The sequence below is a fragment of the Macaca fascicularis genome, chromosome 4 (genome assembly GCF_037993035.2).
Source record: "Macaca fascicularis isolate 582-1 chromosome 4, T2T-MFA8v1.1".
NCBI lineage: Eukaryota > Metazoa > Chordata > Mammalia > Primates > Cercopithecidae > Macaca > Macaca fascicularis.
Genome location: NC_088378.1, coordinates 76,728,909 through 76,746,033, shown reverse-complemented (window position 1 = coordinate 76,746,033; position 17,125 = coordinate 76,728,909).

Sequence of the window (17,125 nt, the reverse complement as noted above, 5' to 3'; positions counted from 1 at the left end):
AGGCTGTTTCTTTAGAAAACAGAATTCCATGGACGTTAGAAATAATTTCTTTAAACTTTAACACAGGACCCAAAACATAAGGGCACCCAATTCTAAACTAAACCGTTTTAAATAATGAGAAAGTGAGTCAACTAAAAATCACTGCCTATCTCCTCTTAAAGCCAGAGTTCTATGAGCTGGAAGGAAGGAACCTCAGTCTCCTGACTCAGCATCCTTCCCCTCCTCCCTCCCTCCATCTCCCTACCTGGTTAAAGCTCAGACTATGAAGAAGGCTGGATATCTAGCAGATTTACTTAATTAGTATTCCCTCTACTCTATGTAAATGAGAAAAGTTGTTCCCAGATTGTGCTTTCTGAAGGAACAGATCCCCAGCTCACCAGTGATATGCACTCAAATAGTGTGCATGTGTGTGGCTGAAAGCTCAGTGGGAAGGGGCAATCTGTTGCCAGGACTCGTGCCCAGTACTCTTTCAGTTTCCATCGACCGAGACCTCAGCTGTCCCACCAAGCTCAGATCAAACCCCACAAATGGAGGAGATGCTCTACAGAAACAGATCACAGTGTCTGTTTGCATTATAGGGACAGGAAAGCCTGGGACACTCCCAAAAGCAGGGACCAGATCTCTCTCCTCACCCCTCACAGTGATACCGCTGATCTTCCTTCAAGCTATTGAACTTTGGCTTTATGCTGGCCAAAGGTGCTGAAGCATGTGCTTGATAATCACTTCTCTGTTTCATTTTCTCAAATCTTGATGAAAGACAGCAGTTACAGTAACAGGAAATATTTTTATTACTCTTTTAGAAACAATTTCTTCAAGAAAAATTATGTTAAGCTTAGATTTGGCAAAAATCTTGTCTTCTATATTTTAAAACATTAGTATTCTCTTTTGATGGGTATTGAAAATTCAATGCAGTATTTCTAAGGCTTCTGATAGTGGCCACTCTCTTGGGAGTAATGATGTTACCTGACTCTGTGCCAAAGAGATAAATCACAAGGAAAGTCAGGTTGACAGTGTTAGAACTAATGTCATTCAACTGTCATCATTTGAGTCCTGTCACAAGGACCTGACCACACAACCTACAGGCAGAAATCTAGTGGTTTTTTTTTCTTCCTCACACCCATCTTGCCTTGCAATTTGAAGATAGTTATTTCACCCTTTCTATTGTGATGTGCTCACATGCAAAAGAGTTACCAGTATTTATTGGAACTAGTGTTTAGCACTCTCATCTTTAAATAGTTTTCTGACTCAGAAAGTCTTGTGTAGGTTATTTTGAGCCAGATTCTCCCAATGTGGAAACTCCTTAGGATTACATTGGGCTCTTTGGAGAAGTGAACTAACTCTTTCAGGTTCGTAGTGTAGCATCTAATAACTACTTTGTACCATTTTTTAAAATGAGTTATAAAAATTAAGTAGGCATGACTATTAGGCAGAAAAGTCTTTTTTTTTTTTTCTTCTGCCATGGAAGCTGCAAGACCTGTGATTCTGTCTGCAAGCCAATCTAGCACAAAGTGACACACGACATAAACATGAAGGTATGCAGAAGTCACACAGAATTGAACCACTTCTGATGGTGGAAACTGGTGCCTGCGTGAATCAGAATTCTCTAAATTAATTCCGGATTATCTGAATTCTTTTCATTTTACCTGCAGAGGTGAAGGTGCCCATGATATTGAAGGGCATTTTTTTTCTTTTAATGTCACTTCAGCAGGAAAACATTCATCTTTCAGTGGTTCCCTTTTAAAATGTTAACCTCTATGGAATCTCAAACAAGGCTAAAAAGAAAAGCTCACCTTTCAGAGAACTTTGGAATGTCTCTTTTTTACAGGCATTGAGAGCATTCTGTCCAGGAATCCACACAGGCTTTAAATACCATCTCTGTGTTGACAATTTCCAAATTTATGACTCCAGCCTAGACTTTTCTCCTGAACTCCAGACTCACATATCCAATAGCATATTCAATGTCTTCTCTTAGATTTCTAATGAACATTTCAAATTTAAGAGGTCTGAAACTATATTCCTGATTTATCCCTCCCAACATGTTCTACCCACCATGTTTTCCATCTCAGTAAGTAAAATACCCATCCTTCTAGTTAGGCCAAAACCCTGGAGTAATCCTTGCCCCACTCTTTAGCTCATACCTTACATCCAGTCTATCAGAAGACCACTTTGGATCGACGTTCACTATATATGAAAAATCCAGCCACTGCTCCACCTCCACCGCTAGCATATGTTCTAGCTGCCATTATTGCTCACCTCACTGGTAACAGTGACCTCCTAACTAGCCTCTCTAATTGTACTCTTGTCTCCCAAAAGTCTATTCTCAACATAACAGCCAGAACAATCCTATTAAACAATGTCATTAGGTGTTATTCATCTCTCAACTCTTCCAATGGCTTTCCATTTCTCTCAGAGAAAAATTCCAATTCTCACAGTGCCTATAAGGCACAGTAACTTGCTATCTGATCTCTCTTTCTGGTCACATTTCCTATGACTCTTGCCTCCCTCTTTCCTTCCCCGTTTCCCTACCTTTGTCCTTCCCTCTCCTTAGCCACACTGGCCTCCTCCTGGTTCCTCAAACACCAACACACAGCCCTTCCTCAGGGCCTTGACAGTGGCTGTACCATCTGCTTGGAATGGTCTTTCTCACTGATGTCTATCTGGCTTGCTTCCCTACCTCTTTCAAGTCTTTGATCAAATATCTCCTTAATGAGGTCTACCCTGACCAACCTACTTAAATTGCAGTCTGTGCTCAGCTTTGCTTTTTCCTAAAACTTATCACTTTCTAAAACACTAAAATGCATATTTGTTACTATTTACTCTATCTTCCCTACCACTAGACTGTGAGTTTCCTTGGGAATAAATTCTATAGATTTTAGTCTATATTTTCACTAATGTGACCCCAGAACCTAGAAAAATACTTAGCATGTAGTAGTTTCTCGGTATATTATTTGATGAACAAAAGAATGACTTTTACTTTTGACAACATTTGCTTAGTAATAAAAATACTGAGTCTGTTAATGCCAAAGTAGTCAGTCAGAAGTAGTGGCCAGGACTACACCAAAGACACCTTATTTCTCTGTGAAACATAAATTTCCACAGAAATTTATGAAATTAATATTAATATTAAGATATTTACAATAATATTAATAAAATAATATTGTTATTATTATTTGTTATTACTAATATAACACAAAATTTTCTTTCTTTTATCTTTCATTAAGCATTATAAACTTCCCAACTGATATTTTTTAATAAAGGAGTAGAGAGGCGAGACAAGATATAATTTTAAAGTATACTTAAAGCTAGAATTTTCTTTAAAAATATTATTTGTTTTGTTTTACTATCTGAACAAATATTAATATGGAAGGAGTGCTGTGGCATTAAATAAAGACTTGTTCTCCAGGATCTGTTATTAATAGTGTCTATTAGTTTGGCATTCAATGCTTATGTGAATGTGAGTATCAAATAACATTTAACCTTTATGATGCACGCTGGGGTATTGAGGAATGGTAAATAGTAACATGCATTTTCCCTCTGAGTTCTAAGCCAACTTTGATATAGACTCCAAATATGAACAGATAGAGATTAAAATGTAGGCTTTATTGTTGGTTTAAAAATGTAGGGGCAAATATGGCTTAACGTGGCAAAAATGAAGGGTCCTTCTACTCGCAACCCTACACCCACCTACAGTCTAGACCTTGGGACCACCCACTGAAGAAAGAGCCTGGGTCTACTGAGTAGGTATTTTTACCAAGCTGACTAAAATGGAAAACACTGCAGAGCCCTGACAGAGGAACAAGAGGGATGGATCTGCAGATCAGCCTCTGGAAGGCAGGTCTGGACCTAAAATAGTGTGTTCATCACGTGGGGGCAGGAGGAAAGCAAAACACGTTCATACTGGAGCAGGCAGGTTTGAGAGAGATAAGAAGAAAAGACCAAGTTACACATGGCTGGGTCCTTCTCCCAGGCTTACAGGTCAAATAAAGGACTCCTCCTCCCTTGAGTAGAAGTTTGTGAGAAAAATAAATTAGGAAGCCCCCTTCTCAGTAATCTGGGATCATTGGAAAATTGTTCTGCTGACAGTGAAACACAACAGAAAAAAAGACAACCATGTCTACTCAATTTCATGTCTCTTTCATCCCAAAGGACACTAAACTGGCTATAGGATCTGCTTAAAGATCTTTAAGTACAAATAAATAATAGATTTTCTACCACTCCCACTTACAGATTCATATGTATGCAGTACTCCTTCAGATTTGAAGTAGCATATGTTTTCATCACCATCTCTACCAGCAAACCAATCCTCCTGAACCATCTTTTAGCTTTTCCTGCTTGCTTCAAGAAACCTTACATTCTGAGAGTTTCAGATGAAATATCACAACATTTGTTGTCATTGTAAAAGATCATTTAATATTCTGTGGGCACATGCCATATGTTTTGAAGGAAGATGATAAGTACTGTTTTGTCACTTTTTCTTGGCAAAATGCAAAATGGAGTGAAAACAAAGACACTTTCCATACATAAAACTTTAAGAAAATATTGGGAAAAAAATTGCAAACCGAGTTACAATGTGCCATTTCTGAATTTTATTGGTTACAAAAGAAGTTCACAGTTATCCTCCTACCATTTTACAATAGATAGTTGTTCCCACAGAGCCTTGGCCAACACAGTGCTATGTCATAGAAATCTACATGGTCTGTTCACTGAATGAATAAGGATCTGTTTTCCCAATGTATGATGAATTCAGCATGCAGTGATTTTCTTAAATAAAAGCAAGTACTCCCCTAGACTTACACTAGGGAGTAAATTGTGACAACGTGACACATAGGTAAGTGCTCTGCTATGGGATTAGGGTTCACACCATCAAATTAAATGCTTTAAAATAGCACAGTTAATATCCGGGGGAATAATAAAGAGAAACACCAAGTAATATATAATCACAGTATCATACTAGATAGGAAATCAATGGGAAAAAGCTAGGTAACATTCTACAGTAGACTGTTTACATTGTGGCAATAAATATGTGAAACTATAAAGTGTATACAGACATTAAAATTGAAATGTTCTAGTCACTTATTACAAAAAAAAAACTTTTATGGCTAGAATTAAAGAAACAAAACATTTTGGAAATATGATATGCTATATATCATAAGTAGTCTAAGTAACACTTCAACTAAATAGATCTTCAATATTAGGGCAATAAATGCAAGTCATTCAAAGGAGAATCGCGGTACAACTCTTAAAGGCTTAAGACCAACTTTGACTCAGGTAGGTTATTAATTTCTAAAAAGTCAGTTGGCTACAAATCACATTCTTAAATAAATAATGTTAAGCATTCAATTCTGAGTGGATGTAACCTTCATCTTTGGAGTACAACAACCTCAAGTTGCAGCAACACCCGAAAGGAATATTTTAGGTCTCTGTGATTGATGGTGAATCATGGTTTTGTTCACAAAGTGGCTAACTGCATGACTTCACATAAATGAAATCTTTTGCCTTAATATTTGTTTATTTATTTATTTATTTTTTGACTGAGTCTCGCTGTGTCGCCCAGGCTGGAGTACAGTTGCGCAATCTCTGCTCACTGAAACCTCCACCTCTGGGGTTCAAGCAATTCTCCTGCCTCAGCTACCCTGAGTAGCTGGGATTACAGGTGTGTGCCACCACACCCAGCTAATTTTTGTATTTTTAGTAGAGATGGTGTTTCTCCATGTTGGCCGGACTGGTCTCAAACTTCTGACCTCAAGTGATCCACCCACCCCTCGGCCTCCCAGAATGCTGGGATTACAGGCATGAGCCACTGCACCCAGCCTGCCTTGGCTTTTGTAGCTATAAAATGGGCTTAGATTTGACAAAACTTCCATCTCGGTATGAAATTGTCCTTAACTGATAAAAGATAATCCTTAAATGGGAATATTATTGGAGAGACATGTATAGATGAAAGATTATTCTGAAACAAGAGCCCAAGAATAGAATGCTAGGTAGGCATGTGGTCTCTACTTTACTAAGCCCAGTAAATGCCCTGAAGTGCCACACTTTCTTCTCTGGGTAAAGCCTACATGGCAAACCTTGAAGGGTATCATGTTTGTTATGCCAAGTGGGCTAGGATCCCCAGCCCTGTAGCTCCTTGATGCATATTCCATCTCTCTTGGGAGTAAAATTACAAAAATGTGATGGCAAGGGGGAAAAAAAAATAAAAAACTTGTTTAAACAATACAAAAATTATCACTTGCTTTATTTTTTCCAAATATCAAACTAATCAAACTAAAATAGGAAAATACTAAAAGATACCCAGACATTGAAATTTTAATTTTATTTCCAATGATTTGGGAACCTTAGTAAAGGGCCTGGAATAGGCAGCCTAGCTAAATAGAATTTTATTGTGCTGCCATGTGTGTTCAACTGGCTGTCCTGGCCAGAGCTGACTTCTTACACGTTGCTTTGCCAGGCATAACAGAGACAGGCACAGTCACTGCGATTAGCATTATGTGAGGAATAAACAGTCTGTGGCTGAAGCAGCAGGCTCTAAATAGCTTACTAACCTAGGTATGACCAAGACATGTAATATATCCAGTAATTTGCCCAATTACATATGTAGTAATTTTCATTGATACTCACTTTGCAGTTTCATAACATGTATGTCTAAATAATATTGACTGTAATTTTTGAGCAGTATTGGTTGGAGCATATTGTGTCTGGTGTAATGCATTTCAGCAAATTTTTTATAATAATTTAGATAGCTGTGGCTATTGTTTCTGCCCCCAATAAATGTGGGGAATCAGAAAAAAAAAACCAACAACATATATTGGATATCTATAAGATACAGACTTAATGTGTTCCGCTATAGATATTAAAATGAAACTCATATTATCAATGCCATAGTTTACAAAATATATGGATAGTCCTGTAAATAAACATATATAGAACATTTGAATCTCAATTCAAGTCATTCATTTGAAAAAATGTATCAAATCCAAACACATTTTTACATTCTCAAATTTGCATATGTTTTTCAGTTCTTTGGGCAATGTTTTATAATTCACGTTGTTAAAGAGCTCTTTATCAACCATCAGCTGATTGGAAAAAATGTTTATAATAAAAGCACCTAAAAAGACACTCCACAAAATCCACCTGTCTGCTAGTTCCAGAGAAGCATTTTCATTTAGCTAGCATTAAATGCATGCCATCCAATTACACCCACATTCTTATTCTTAGCATTTGCAAAGACCAAATACTGATCAAAGTAGGTGTACTGCTGATAATAGATCCAGTTTGGAGTTTTGACTTCAAGAAAAGTTATTGACTTATTTTTTTCAATTAACAAAATGGATTTTATGAAAATAAGTGGACTTAGAGTGAACATATTGGATAGAAAACATATTGGGCAATATAAACTAAGTTAGCAAGTCTTTTGTAAATTTATAGAAGTAATTGGTTCACATATTAAATTAATCTTTAATATTTTGGTACGGAGTTAGAGAACAAGTCAAAATTAAAAGGACAAATCTTAAATTACTAGGCATTCTTTTCTGAAGTATGCCTTATTTCCAATATCTTAGGTAAAAAATATACCAAAAATAAATATTTAACTCACAAAGAGGTTTTTGGGGGGTGGTTGACTGGCAAACTTGGAGAATCCACTCAGGATTATGCAATTTCCCTTAGCTGGGATCCTTCCAGTGATGTCCAAATATCTATTGTTTGAATTAAAATTATAATTTTATGAAAATTTAGCCAAAGTTTTGAGCATATCCCAAACTTTGAAACACCAACACTGCCACCTCTACCATTATCTAGCAAGACTCAAACCTGTAGGTTGGGATGGACAAGCTAATGCCATTAGTCTGGGTTTTTTGTAATTCAGTTGGGAGCCTAAATATATACCATGATCGTTTTATTAAGTATCATATTGCTGCTTATAAGCAGATCAAATATGTTTATTTCTTACCTTTTAAAGATATTATTAATCCAGATGGTATGTAATGACTAGTTGACTTAAATTGCTGTTGCTACCTAGTAATCCAGTTTCCCATCCAGAAGCAATTCCTACACTGGTAGAAATGGTTCAACCCAGGTGAAAGCGCCTTGAGATCTTCAGGGAGTAGATGCCACGTAAGTTTAAAATATATGTGTTATCTTTTAAAATGCAATTATTCGTATTAACTAGGTAAAAGCTCCTATAGAGGAAAATGGCTGAGAAAGCAGTCTGTTGCTGCTACAGCATAAATCCAGGAGTCAAGAAAGTTGGCACAAGCTCCAGAGCTGCCTCCAATGAACTGGATTATCCTAAGTAAAATTACATAACTTCTCTCAGTGTCAGTTTCTCCTTTTTTAAAAAGAATGGGAGAGTTGGGTTAGGACAGGGGTCAGCAGGCTTTTTTGTAAAGGGCTAAATATTTGAGGCTTTGCAGATCACATATATGATTTTAATTGCATATTCTTATTTGCTTTAGTGTAAAAAATATTCTTTTTTTTTTTTTTTCTTTTTTTGAGACGGAGTCTCGCTCTGTCACCCAGGTTGGAGTGCAGTGGCACGATCTCGGCTCACTGCAAGCTCCGCCTCCCGGGTTCACACCATTATCCTGCCTCAGCCTCCTGAGTAGCTGGGACTACCACGCCCCACTAATTTTTTTGTATTTTTAGCAGAGACTGTGTTTCACCGTGTTAGCAGTGATGGTCTCGATCTCCTGACCTCGTGATCTGCCCGCCTCGGCCTCCCAAAGTGCTGGGATTACAGGTGTGAGTCACTGCCCCCGGCCATAAAAATTATTCTTAGTTCACACGCCAAACAAAAATAGGTGGTTGGTTAGTTCTGGGTTACAGGCCATTATCTGTTGATCCCTGGATTAGAAGAAAATGAATATTTCTCATTGTAACAAAATTTCGTGATGTTATGATTAACCATGAATTTAAATCACTCACTTGTACAATATGCCCAATCATTGATACCAGAGAATCCTGGTAATGAAAAAAACAGAGAGAATGCCAACACCATCTCAAAATTGTTCCAAACTCTTGAATTACTGTAAAACTTTCAATTAACCAAACATTTGTCAATACTTACATTTCAGATAATTGTATACCTACATAGAGAAAGTGTTATTTATTCCACATGGATGATTTCTTATTCTGAGGGATACATATTATGTGTACAGAAACAATATAACAAGATGAAGTTACACATATATCAAATATAACTTGCAAGACCAACTCACTGGTGTATCAAAAACAGTACATTACATCATCATTAGTAGCACCCAAAAGTCAAAGGTAAATGCCTAGTATAGTTTCTGGTGTTTTGTAGCAAGGTGGGTGGATACACTTCTGATCACAAATAGCTCTACTGATCCTTTGAAGGAAAGATATATAAAAATATTTCATGGCCGGGCGCGGTGGCTCACGCCTGTAATCCCAGCACTTTGGGAGGCCGAGGCGGGCGGATCACAAGGTCAGGAGATCGAGACCACGGCGAAACCCCGTCTCTACTAAAAACACAAAAAATTAGCCGGGCGCGGTTGTGGGCGCCTGTAGTCCCAGCTACTCGGGAGGCTGAGGCAGGAGAATGGCGTGAACCCGGGAGGCGGAGCTTGCAGTGAGCCGAGATCGCGCCACTGCACTCCAGCCTGGGCGACAGAGCGAGACTCCGTCTCAAAAAAAAAAAAAAAAAATTCATGCTTTTTCTAATTTTTTTTAAGAAATTGAAAAAACTATTATTTTTTGAACAGCAACTGTATGTTAATCCCTTTAAATATATTAATAGTGATAATAACAAATATTCATAAGGGCTTTCTATGAGCCAGGTATTGTTAAATCTACTTTATATGTATAAACTCATTGAAATCTAAGAATTAAGTAATATTATCAATCCTGTGAGGTGGATATTAATATCGCTGATATTTTGACAACTGAAGAAATAAAGCACTAGGGAATGTGATGGATATAGAGCTGGAAACAGAGTCAGTTACCTCAAATCTCTTTCTGTTGTCTTTCCTTCATTATTTTTTAATGAGGTAGAAATGATACACATACCTGCATATATCACCTCTCAGGCATAGACTAGCGTTAAAATTGGAATTCACCTAAGCCCAAATCCAAGGTGTTGACTATCCCCATAATGCCAAGGACAGGATAATGGTCACAGCCCCAATATTACTCAGACACAGACTCTTCTGTCACAAGGTTCCACACAATTTCCAGGATAGTATCCTATTCTCAATTAGGAATGAAATACAACCTATTATGAATCATATGCCTTTGAACCTGTCAAGAACCTAGTATGGCCAGGTGTGGTGGCTCACGCCTGTAATCCCAGCGCTTTGGGAGGCCGAGGTGGGTGGATCATGAGTTCAGGAGATTGAGACCATCCTGGCTAACATGGTGAAATCCCGTCTCTACTAAAAATACAAAAAAAAAAAAAAAAAAAAAAAAAAATTAGCTGGGCGTGTTGGCGGGCGCCTATAGTCCCAGCTACTTGGGAGGCTGAGGCAGGAGAATGGTGTGAACCCAGGAGGTGGAGCTGGCAGTGAGCCGAGACCACGCCACTGCACTCCAGCCTGCGTGACAGAGAGAGACTTTAAAAAAAAAAAAGAAAGAAAGAACCTAGTATGGAATTTTAACCAATAGGAAGGATAATAATGCTTTCAGAACTTGAAGTCACATGTGAGATTAGAGTTGTTTCAAAATGCACACACTACTTTAAAATGTCTTGGTGGATTGGAAAAGCTAATGTCACAGCTCTAATAGTGCTTAATTTGAACACAAGAAGTAATTTAAGTCCTTGCAGTATCTTATTTCTAGAGCTCAGATACTGAGGACTGAGAGTAATAACTCACTCCTAATATTTAACTTAAACACTTTAGGGACCAAGCTTGATTTTAGGAATCTAACTTAAGACTTAATTTCCCTTGAGCCTAGAAAATAAAAGTGATAACAGAGACCACAGATATGGTGGAAAGAAGGTAAGCTTTGGACCCAGTCAGACTGGGGATTGAATCCCAATTCTGTGTGCTTAGACATAGCAGTTAAGTGTTCTGACTTTCAGCTTCCTCTCTTTAAAGAGGACACAAATTACACCTTCCTTGTAGGCTCTGTCTAGGGCTGCAGGTAACATAGGCAGAGTGCCTGGTACATAATAGATGTTCATAAGGTATGGCTCTTATTGTTAGATATACATGGGTTTGACATGTCATGAAAAAGACTTAGTGTTTGTATAAAGCAACCAATCCTCCCTATATTACTTACCTGAATTGTTACAACCACATAATTATTGACAAATGCTTATTCAGTTTCCCAAATACATGTCATGGCAGGGTGTACCTTTAGATCAGAAATATTTATTATCTTAAAGAAGAAATCCAGGAGTTGTTCTTTCTTATCTAAAAGTGTACCCTCCACATACTCTGGCACCCAAGACCCCTCTCCACACAAACAGAAACAAATGGGACATGTAGAAGTGATTATTTCAACCTAGTGCAGAAAATGTTTGTCTGGAGACTAAACTATTTCAGAATGTGACTAAAACTAGCACGAAAATCATCTACAAGAAAAGTATAATGATAGAAAGTAACGCTTCTGTAAATTGAGCTGTGGTATGGAAGAACTATAATTAACTAGGTGTTACCAGTATAAACTCCATACCATAGACTTCTCATGGACTTTGGTACAAGGAAAGTTGATTGCTCTTAACAGGCTGTTTTGCCACCTGTCTTTATTGTTTACCTTGCCTTGTTAACGGCTGGAAACTCAAAACTAAATTGTATATTCAATCTGAGTACAGTTTTAACTAAGACATTTTGATACACCTCTCCCTTTGCCTTTTTGTTTAATTTTTTTTCTGAAATATTTTTAAACAATAAAAAATTTGCAAGTACAATACAAAAAAAACCCCACATTTTCCTCTGAGCCATTTGAAAGTAAGTTTACCAACAAGATTCCCCATCACCCTGGAATATTTTAGTGTGTAATTCCTGCAAAGACATTCTCCTACATAACCTCAATAAAAACATCAAAATCAGGAAATTACATTGATACATTATCATCATAAAATCCACAGATTTCACTCAAGTTTCACCATTTGTTCCCATAATGTCATTAGTGACAAACGGATGTCCCAAATTATGCATTACATTAGTTGCTGTATCTCTTTAGTCTCCTTCAGTCTCAAACAGTTCATTTCTTCCTTGACTTGTATGACCTTGACTGTTTTGAATAATAAAGGCCAGTTTCTATAATGTCCCCCTATCTGGGTTTATCTGATATTTCTTTATGATTAGGTTGAGGTGGTTTTATTATTATTATTATTATTATTATTATTATTATTGGCAGAAAGGTTACAGAAGGTCTGCTATATTCTTCTTTTTGATTCTTATCAGATGACACATGATTTTGAGTTGTTCTATTATTTATGATGTCACCTTTGATAATTTGATGATGGTAGAGTTAGCTAGGTTTCTCCACTATAAAGTTCCTCCTTTTCTCTTTGTAATTAGTAAGTACATAGGGGAAGATACTTTGAGACTAGGTAGATTCCAATACTTACCAAACTTTCACCCACTGGTGTTTGGCATCCTTTGAAGTCTGACAAATGGTGATTTTCTAATCAATGGCTCCCCTCTGTATGTATTAGTATCCTAATTCAATCACAGCTTGTAAATTCATTAGTTAATAAAAGCTTTCTTTTTCACCATTTATTCATTTATATGTTTATATGAATACTTGTTATTTAGAGGCTCAAATTATCCCAGATTGTGGCAGAGAGAGCCCCTTCAAGTTGGCATCTATGCTGAGCACTTCCTTAGCTTCTGGTGCAAAATAGTCCAGGGTTATATTTTACTTGCCCAGACCCAACCATAAAACCTACTGTTTTTCCAACAGGGAGAATCCTTTCGGGGGAGAATTGTATTTAAGAAACCAGGATCTAGGCACTTCATATTTTCTTTGTTATTGAAGTGTCATTGCTCCTAGACCCATATATATATAGGTCTAATTCAACATCACAAAGTTTATTCTAGTTTTTCGCTTTCCATATATTTGACACTCTTCTCCAATAATGAGGAACCTAATTTCTGTTATCATTGTTATACTAATATATTATCCTTATTATATTTATTACTTTAATCTCTGCTGTGCCTAAACATCTCACACCCTGGTTCCCACACCTCACTCTGGGCCATTGCCATCATCCACCCTCAGGGACATCGTTTGTCCGTGTACACAGACTCTGACAACTCTGGCCAATCTGCTTCTGCTGTTGCCCTCCCAGCTCCCAACACCCTCATGAATCCCCCATCTTGGTTAACCCCACATAATAGCTTTTGGACTAAATTATTCAGGCAGGAAGAAAGGCAGGAAAGCAGGCAAGCAGTAAGAAAAATTCTCCTTGCCCTTTTACTTGGATTTTACTATGGGTTTTTGTACTTACTTTAATAGTTTGATTATATATGGCTGTCTCATAAATTGCCTTATATGCAATTTGAAGGGAATAAACAATATAAAACGATGCAAACAAGTTTCAGCTGGAAGAATTCCAGAATGGTTCTGAACAGTATGAAAGTAGTGTTCATCAAATCTGCATTTTAAGACCTCTCAGAACATGAAAGTCTATTTTCGGTAACATGCTTCACTCCACAAAAGCCAAGGCAGATAAAAGGAATGGCCCCAGGAACACAAGTGGCGCTTTTGATTCCACATACCTTTTTCCTCGTGCGGATGGTGTGGACTACTTGTGTGCGTTTTCTTGAGCGTTTTACTTAATGTTTCTATGAGCTGATTTCATCATCCATAAAAGGAAAAGGCTTGCTCCCTTGCCAACCCTACAGGAATGGCATTTTGATTTTTATAAAGCACAGACTAGTTTTGAATTTCTCAACAATAGTCAGTATATTCTGAGCCTAAGACCGAGAGAAAACACATCATCACAAATTCATGGAGAAGAGCCCCCTGTGGATTTAGGATTAAAGGAAAGAACGATTTCTCAGTCTCCATAACATGATGGTGCAGCCCTATACGACCCACTCTTGGGATCTGAAGAGAAGGCTGACAGGCCTTGAGTGGACATGGAGCCAGCAGCTGATGACCTCCAGTAAGAGACAGAGCACCACGGTTCAGAGAAGCAGCTGTGTCACGTGATTGAACAGGGCCTTGGAAGTGCCCAACCAGAGTCCTGTCTGCCAGATGTAGATACCAAGGTAGGAATCAGCAGTCCTGCCTCTGCCTCCCTGGTGTGCAATTTACTACATAACCGGGGGTAACTGATTTCATTCTAGCTTTTTTGTGGCAGTTATGGGATCAAACGAGTAAAAAGTTCTGATTCATGTTAGGCTGTTAAGAAATATCAGTAGTTCTGAAAATGTTTTTAAACATATGAGGATGTTTACTGCAGCATTATTTGTGATATCAAAAACAAAACAAAAAACATGAAACTGGAAACAAAGTAAATTTCCATCAATTGGATAATAGCTGACTAAACTCTAGTACAACCACGTCACTGAATACCAGGCAAATAAAAAAAAAAAATCACAGCAAATTAAATGAAGAAGTAGGAACTGGAATTTAGTTATTTTCTATTAAGCCAGACATTAAAGAGATTTACAAAAAAAAATGAAACATAAAACAATGTCACTCTTTATATTGAGTTTTGTTTTTGAACATGTTTTCACTAAATATATTAATTGTGTTAACATGTATAGTTTATTATTTTTTATAATGAATTAATACGTAAACATTTTGAAAACTTCTCATCAAATTAGGATCATAAAGAAACTATAAATTTAATTGGAAAAGTTAGACAACTTAATAAAAATATTGACTAATAACCTGAATACAGACGTCACAGAAAGAAACTCCAAATGACTACTAATTACATAAAAAGATTTCTTAATCTAACTTTTGAAATAACATAAAAATCAATTGTTTCACCACCAGCTATAAGGATTTTTAGAAGGATTTCTAGTTACTAGAACATTTTCTACAGTAAAACTAAATCTAATTCAAATAACAGACAAAAAGAAAGCATTTTTTTTTTTCAGTTATTTAAACCAGAAAGTTATTCTAGTCACAGTGCCATTGAGTGGTAGAGCTGAAATTTAAACACATCATTGATGTTAAATAGTTATTATCAGATGAGGTGTCCTGATGGTCATGAGAATATATTACTTATACCCACCCACGGAAAATGGTTTCTAATACTTGGCCAGTCCACCTTCAAGATTGCTGTGAAGATCAAAGAAAGACTTATGTGGAAAAGGGATTTGATAACAATGTAAATATGAGAAATCATCATTTGTTTTAGAATTGCTTTTACCCAAAGAATCTGAGGCATTGGTTAAGCATCTTGGGCTCACAATGTACTATAGGTAAACTGAGGCAGAGAGAGAGAGGAACCCTGAGCTCACGACTAGCTATGTAGTAAGTGAGGCCCTGCAGGGCGGGAGAGAAATGATTGTCTGATCAGAGGCTTCACAATGATATTCATAACTATTCAAAAGTATATATAGCCCATCCTCAGAGAAACATAATAGTGCAATATTAAATTCACACCACAAAGTTATAGGGAAGAAGAAATTTCAGGCAGAAAATAAATGATAACTGCATTGGGGCACCTTTGACCATAACTTTGGAAGACAGAGGGTTAAAATGCCTTCGATGTCACTTGTGCCCATATATCTTGACTGTCTAATTCATGGTTTTGAGAACCACAACTTGCAAACCTCCAAGTACCTGGGGACATTCTCTGCCATTAATTTGGGAGCAGCACTCCCTTTGCAATAAGTAGACAGTGTAGGGAAAGAATTAATGGCAGGGTATGGCCTTTACTCAGTAGAACACAGACAATAGTGGCTTGTGGTGTAAAAAGGAGACAATTAATTGCAGCAGTGGTGTCTGTGCCAATTCCCAAGTTCTAACCACAGAAATACTTGAGAGAGTCATCAGAAACAGCAAAGGGAAAGGCACTTAAAACTCCTTCCTAACTAAAGCATATCCAATTAGCTGTGGACCAAAATGCCTTTGTAGCTGAGTATATGGATATCCAGACACCTCAAACAGTACAGGTAACACTTCTCCCATATAAAACCAGGGATTTAACATAATATTCAGTGTTTTTGGTTTTCCCTTCTAGAAATTCTTACACAGGAGAGCACCTGTGCATTTAATAATTGGAAGATATTATACGGCATTGCAAACAAAATTTTATTATTCTCAAAGATATATTTCAGGAGAATCTCCTTAAAGATTTTTCCATTTGTTTATGCAATAACTTCTATTGTGTGTGCCTGCTTTTGTAAAAGAAAAATCACCTAATCCAATCTCCTATAATTACTCCTTATCGTGTACTGTGTCATTGACTTTCCCTGGAAGCTACACCTAAGGTATGACTAAGTAAGAGATACTAGCTTGAGAGATCTGAATCAGGAAATACTAGGACAAATTGAGATGGACTCTCTCTTTGTGTCTCTGCCTCACTTCTATTCAAACAAGAAACAGGATGCCGCCAATTTCACTGATTACCAGTTTCGGTATCAACTTATCAAGACAATGATAGGCCCTTTACAAATGTCCCCCTCATTTTATTTTCCCAACAGAAGTAGAAGCTGACCTATAGTTCTTGGAGCTATTGTAAAAGAGCACATTGTATTTGTCTATAAACTCTTTTAGCCTTGCTAGCCGGCTGCTTAATTTAATGTAATTGAGCCTTTATCCAAAGAACTCTGATAGAATGTTTAAAACTGGGCTTTCCTCTGTTTCCTCGGAATTTGAATTCATTTACATTCAACTTACCGAGTGCCTCATGTCGGTAAAGCTGATCTCAGTGTCAAGATTAGACTTCCTCAAGAAACTCAAGGGAAGAACAGTGGAAAACAGATCAGATGTGTCTGGTTATCTCTGCACGTGATTCCAGGCAATGGCCCTCTCCTGCTTTTTGGGAGAGAAGGTTACATCCTTGCAAATGTGTACTCACTGTCACAGCTGATAATTGAAAGGTGAGGTTTCCAAAATGTCATTATTATTTTTTATTGCTAGACATGTTGGCTCTGTCTCAGGTTCCTCAGATAAGCTGCATTCTCTCATCTAAAATTCCACAACAGGTTACGCTGCAATGTCATATTACAGAGAGAGGTGGGGCAAA